Here is a 6,587-nt window from a genome sequence, read left to right on the forward strand (position 1 = left end):
GTGCTTTAAGAAAATGCCAAAGCCTAAATTGGCATTTCTAATTCCCTTGATTAATGTATGCCAATTGAAAGTAAGCATATCCTCAAATGTTGGCATATTTCATTTTTCCACAAGGGTAGCACTTTTAAATTAAGGCCCGGATTGCCTTAAATTTCCTAAGAACATACCAAAATCCCAACTTGGTAGTTCTTATGAATTTCCCAATATGTGCCATTTAAGACTAAAATCAATTCTTCCACCATTAGGCACATTTTACTCTTTCAAGGAGTAAATAATAATTCCATTTCATTTTCAAAGGTTAACAAAAACCTTGAAAATGCTCTTTGAGTGTCAATTTCCTCAAAGTTGGGTTAACTACCCTTCTAATCGGAGTTGACACTCTCTAACCCATCTATGGGGTAGAGAAGATGCTCGTAGGAACCCAACACCTATTGGTGCTCCTTGGATGCTCTAGGTATTCACTAGGGATAACTTCCCTAGATACCTTCCTAGTGACCTTGTTTGGCTTCTTGGAGGCCTTGGTCACACTTTCTAGGTCAACTCTAGGGATAGCCTCCCTTGTGACCTTGTTTGTGACTTTCTTAGACTTCTTAGAAGCCTTAGTCACATTTATTGCAAAAATACTCTTACCCTATGTTTGGATGGGGTGAGGTAAGGTTCATTAATGGAAGGGGATGGAAGGAGAAGGGAGGGGAAGGGAGGGAAAGTAATATATTTATCTTGCCCTTGTTTGGAAGGGAGGGAAAGTTCAAAGGGATGGAAATGAAGGTTAAATATACAAATTTATAAAAATATCCTCTTATTTTTTTAATAAATCTGCATGTGAAAATATAAATAAGGATAAAATTGGGATAATTTTTCCTTACCCTTCCTTACACCCCAATTTGGGGTGTAAGGAATTTCGCTGATTCCCGAGCATGCAAGGGGAAGCTTTACCCTTCTCTCCCCTTCCCCTTCATGGCTCACTCTCTCCCAAACAAGTGTAAAAATTTTGTTTACCCATGTTTCCCTTTCCCTCCCCTTTACTCACCTCCTCCCAAACAGAGGGTTAGGGATGACTTCCCTAGTATTTTTGGCTTGACCACTAGACCTAGGGTTTGTTCCATAACTATATGGAACTCTATGGTAAGAGGGCACATCCTTCTTAGCCTTTGGTTTGTATCCCAAACCTCTATGGCCATTGGATGGCTTTTGTACCCCTAAACCTAGGTTATGCTCTTTTTGCCCTAATAGGATATTTTCCATCCTTTTTAGGGTCTTTTCCATTTTATCAAGTCTTGACCTCAAGACTTGATTTTCCATCACTAAGTCCTTAGTTTTTGTTTTTCCATTAAGCTCATGAGCATTTTTGTTTCTAGGCTTGTAGCTACAATCCTTAGAGTTCTTGCCTAGACTTTTACCTACATTCCTAGCCTTAGGTGTAGTAGTTTTGGCATGTAGGGCCACATGCTTTTCCTTAAAGCCCTCATGCTTCCTATTCTTATGGTAAATCGCATTAAAATGATAAAAGTTAGAACTATCATGCTTTTTACCATAATGTAAAGGGGTAGGCTCAATAAATGTTACCTTCTTCTTTACCTTGGAGGCTCCCCCTTGACTAATGCCTCCTTGAGCCTTGACCATCTTCTTCCCCTTGGGGCATTGACTTCGGTAATGCCCTTTTTGGTTGCAAGAAAAACACACAATGTGCTCCTTGCTCCTTTTTGTTCCGGGGATGGTCTCCTTGGGCTTCTCCTTGCCCTTTTGTGCCACTTGGTCCTTCTTCTTGGCCAAGTTGGGACACTTGCTCTTGTAGTGCCCACTTTCCCTACACTCAAAACATATTATATGATTTTTATTTTTAATTGAAACATTTATACCTTCTTGTGTAGGGATGGCACTTCCTCCTCCATTTGCTATTTCTTGAATTTCGGAGGTGGCACCACCTTCTTCTTCTTCACTTGACCCGGATGTCGAAGCTTCTCCTTCTTCTTGATCCGGCGTCACCAAGGATTGCTCCCCCTCAATCCTAGAGGTGGAGGCTTCATCATCTTGAACATGAAACAAGGAGTATGCTCCCTCCTTGTTCCCTTCGTTGCATTCCCTTGAGGATGAAGCTTCTTGGATTTCCTCTTCTTCGGAGGTTGAGCATCTCTCAACCTCGGAGTCCTCCTCTTGGTCTTGCTCCAAAGAGTCACCCTCTCTGGATTCTTCATGATCTTGTACAGTGGAGGGGATCTCTTCATGAAGCTTGTCCAATTTGCTCTATAATTCCTTTGCATCTTCAAATTCTCCAATTTTGCAAAGGATGGTTGGCAATAAATTGACCAAAAGCTTGGTCACTTTGTCATTAGCCTCGCACCTTTGGACTTGCTCTTGGCTCCACTTGCTCCTCTTGAGAACTTTGCCCTTTGAATTTCTTGGAGCCTTGAAGCCTTCCATTAGAGCAAACCATTGCTCTATCTCCATCATAAGAAAATTTTCGATTCTTGATTTCCAAGAATCGAAACTCGTAGAAGTGTATGGTGGAGCCACCCTTGTGTCAAATCCAAGTCCATCTTGGAATTGCATCTTGAAGTTGAGCTTGATAAAGTCTTGAACTTGAAGAATTTGCTCCAACTTCTTCACCCTCTAGCTTTTCTTGTTATGCTTGACCCTTCCGGCGATGATTCCGGTGAAGAGCGGCCTCGCTCTGATACCACTTGTTAGGACCAAAAGTAGCTAGAGGGGGGGGGGGTGAATAGCTCGTCGCTCGCTCGTTCCTCGACGTTGCTTGGCGTTGATTGTTTCTTCAAGAATATGCAGCGGAAAATACAGAAACAAAACACTCAACGCTAACACTAGGATTTTACTTGGTATCCACCTCCAAAGGAGGTGACTAATCCAAGGATCCATACCACGCACACACCCTCCACTATGAATAACACTCCTTTATGGTAACTACCAAAGGCGGAGAAGTCTTACAGCACTCTCAATACAAGAAGAAGAAAGGGAAATACAAGATAAGCAAAAGCTTACAAGATGTGCAGTAAAAACCCTAACCCTAACTTCTCTTCTTGTTGTTGATCCGCCTCTTGACTTGGAAAACCTCCAAGATCCTTCAAGAACTGGCGATCTTAGCTTCAAGAGCGCTGTGGAGGAGTTGGCGAGAGATCTGGAGTGAATCGGTGAAGAGATGCCGCAACCATCGCACGCCTGCAGCTTAAATCGACGCCAACGGTCGGAACCCGATCGATTAAAATGTTCCCAATCGATCGGGGAGACTTTGGATCGATCCACGGATCGATCCAGCGCTTATTGCGCGAAGCAGCCGCGTCCCAATCGATCCACGGATCGATCCAGAGGCTTTCTGTTCGCTGGGAAAAGCCTGGATCGATCCACTGATCGATCCAGCTCCTGGATCGATCCCCTGATCGATCCAGCTCCTGGATCGATCCCCTGATCGATCCAGCACTTGGTTTTTGCCCAAAACCAAGTTCCAAGACTCCCAAACCAACATCCGGTCATTCTTGACCTGTTGGTACATCATGCCTAGCATCTGGTCACTCCCTTGACCTGCCAGGACTTCCCACCAAGTGTCCGGTCAATTCCTTTGACCCACTTGGACTTTTCTCGTCATGCCAAGTATCTGGTCAATCCCTTTGACCTATCTGTATTTCCTCGTGCCAAGTATCCAGTCAATCCTTTGACCTACTTGGACTTCCCAACACCAGATGTCCGATCATCCTTTATCCATCTGGATTTTCCCTTGCCTGGCTTCACTAGAGCTGTCAGACGGGCCAACCCGTGGCGGGGCGGGTCGGCCCGTGGCGGGCTAACCATTTGGCGGGGCGGGGCGGGCCAACCCGCCAACTTGGCGGGTTGGGAAATTTCCAACCCAACCCATTCTAAGGCGGGTTGCGGGTTTGGCGGGCCAACCCGCGGGCCCATAAAAAATTTTTAAAAAAATTAAAAAATATTTCATATCTTCGACATTTTACTTTGAAAAAGTTTTCTACAATTAAATGTATACATAAACATGTATTTTAAATATAAATGAACACAAACGAGTACTTATGTTGGATGAAAAATACTATTTTTATTTCAAAATTATAACAAAGAAAGATAATAAATTGGCCTAAAACTTAACTTACATATGTTTTTCAACCCGCGGGCCAACCCAAGCCCGAGCGGGCCGACCCGCGCGGGTCGCGGGCCTAGGCGGGTCGGCCCACGGCGGACTTGGGTTGATAAAATTCCAACCCAACCCGCTTAAATTGTTTGGCGGGGCGGGCCAACCCGACGGGCCCAACCCAAATTGACGGCTCTAGGCTTCACTCACCAGGACTTTCACCTAGCTTCACTCACTAGGGTTTTCCATCTGCCTAGCTTCACTCACTAGGTCTTTCACCTGGCTTCACTCACCAGGACTTTCACCTAGCTTCACTCACTAGGGTTTTCCATCTGCCTAGCTTCACTCACTAGGTCTTTCACCTGGCTTCACTCACCAGGACTTTCCTTCTGCCTAACATCCCAGTTAGGACTTCCCAGTCAAGTATTCGGTCAACCTTGACCTACTTGACTCTTCTTCAATTAACATCTTATTGTCAAACATCTAAACTCAAACAAAGACTCAGCTTGGTCAACCAGGTCAACCTTGACCTGAGGGATGTTGCACCAACAAATAGTAAGATAGTAAGATAAATAGAATAAAAGTAGATGGTCAACCCTATAGTTTATCCATCAAGTAAATCGAGGAAGCGCGACAATGCTTAATATGACATCCAAGCATAGTTTGTAGAATCGCGATCCTACGTAGAATCGATTTAGGATCAGGATCGGATCGTAGAATCGTACGATCCTACCAAAAACCCTTAAAATCTTATCATACATGATTAATAATTAGAAAAAATACTTAAAAAACTCATTTACATATAAATAGATAACTAATTTTGCATATATATGCAATCATTTACACTCAACACCTTATATTACATTACTACATGTACAAATTTAAATTAACTAGTAATTTAACTACTATTCTCACATAGTAATAATATTTATATTTTAATATCATAAAATGAAAGAATATAAAATTTCTATTAACACAATAATAATAACACATTCAACGTCAAAAATATTTCCTTGGTTTATAAGATGATCCAATTTAAAGGCCAATAAAGCACCTAACGTACATAACAAAAGTTATTGGATCCTTTGATTCAAATATGAACGTCGAAAATAATCTTCTAAAGATTGGTTGATGTCACACAATACTAGACAATAGACATCCAAAAATTCATCATTTTGGGGGAAAAATAACAGAATATTATTGATAAAAAACTAACTCAAAAATAATTAAATATATGTTTAAATAATTTAAAACCTTAACAAGATGAAAAAATATAATAATAAAAAATAAAATCTTCTAGGCATCCGAAAAGGATTTAAATAATATTTTTTGGGTTTGAAATAGGGTGGTTAAGGATAAACTTTGAAATTTATTAAAGATCTCTGAACGAGCTTTGATTTGATATATTATAGGCCCCGTGGTTCAATCCGAGTTAAAAGTTATGACCTCTCAAAGCTTCCACCGATCCTGCTCCGATTCTGCTCTGATCCTGTTACGATCCTACCGATCCTGCTGCGATCCTGCTGCAAAACTCGATTCTGCACGATCCTGGATCGATTTTGGGTCTTAGGATCGTAGAATCGTACGATCCTACGATCCGGATCGCGATTTTGCAAACTATGCATCCAAGTATCACTAAAATTCAATTATCGTAAGTATATTCTACGTGGAAATTGAACCCCTACTCTTTGAGAGAAATGTCAAGTCTTTTACCATTACATCATGTCTGGGGGCAACACACCCTTTCTATTAGAATCGTCAAATAAATGCTCATTTTTTGTTTTTTTTTTTAATCAAAAGAGTACCTTATCCTATCAATCCATTGTAAAACTGATAGAACTACTATTCAATATATTATTCGATATTATTATCTTCTATCACCTGATATTAATATAACAACTTCATATCATAACAACTATAAAATTGTAATTATTATAATATTTATAGCAGTTATGATTTCATAATTATTATAATAATTAACATGTTAAAAAATATTTATATTCTAATCGTTATAAGATCTGTTCACTTAATATTTATATTATAACAATTATGAAATTATAATTACTATAATTTAAATTTCTTCATCTAATATTAATTTTATAGCAGTTATAAAATCATAATTACTATAATAATTTAATTTATTTTATACAATAATATTTATATTATGATATAATAGTTATAAATCATGACTATTACGATATGACTTTAGGTTTCATACCATTGGCTGATAGGACAGGATGATAAGAGAATAATATCGAATTATATATCAGAGGTATCCTTATTATTTTTACAAGAGGAGCTAGTGCCTAGTGGGGCGGAACCTTTTGATTAAAAAAAAAAAAAAAAAAAAAGGGCTTCTGTTGATTGATTCACATAAAATAGGCCCCTTTGATTTTTTTATTAAAAAATATACGATCAATTATATTATATAAATATTTTAGGTTCTAGGCGCTTTGATATTTTTATAAAATTATATGATCGTATAAAAATATTTTAG

Source organism: Zingiber officinale, chromosome 4B (genome assembly GCF_018446385.1).
Source record: "Zingiber officinale cultivar Zhangliang chromosome 4B, Zo_v1.1, whole genome shotgun sequence".
In the NCBI taxonomy this organism is placed as follows: Eukaryota; Viridiplantae; Streptophyta; class Magnoliopsida; order Zingiberales; family Zingiberaceae; genus Zingiber; species Zingiber officinale.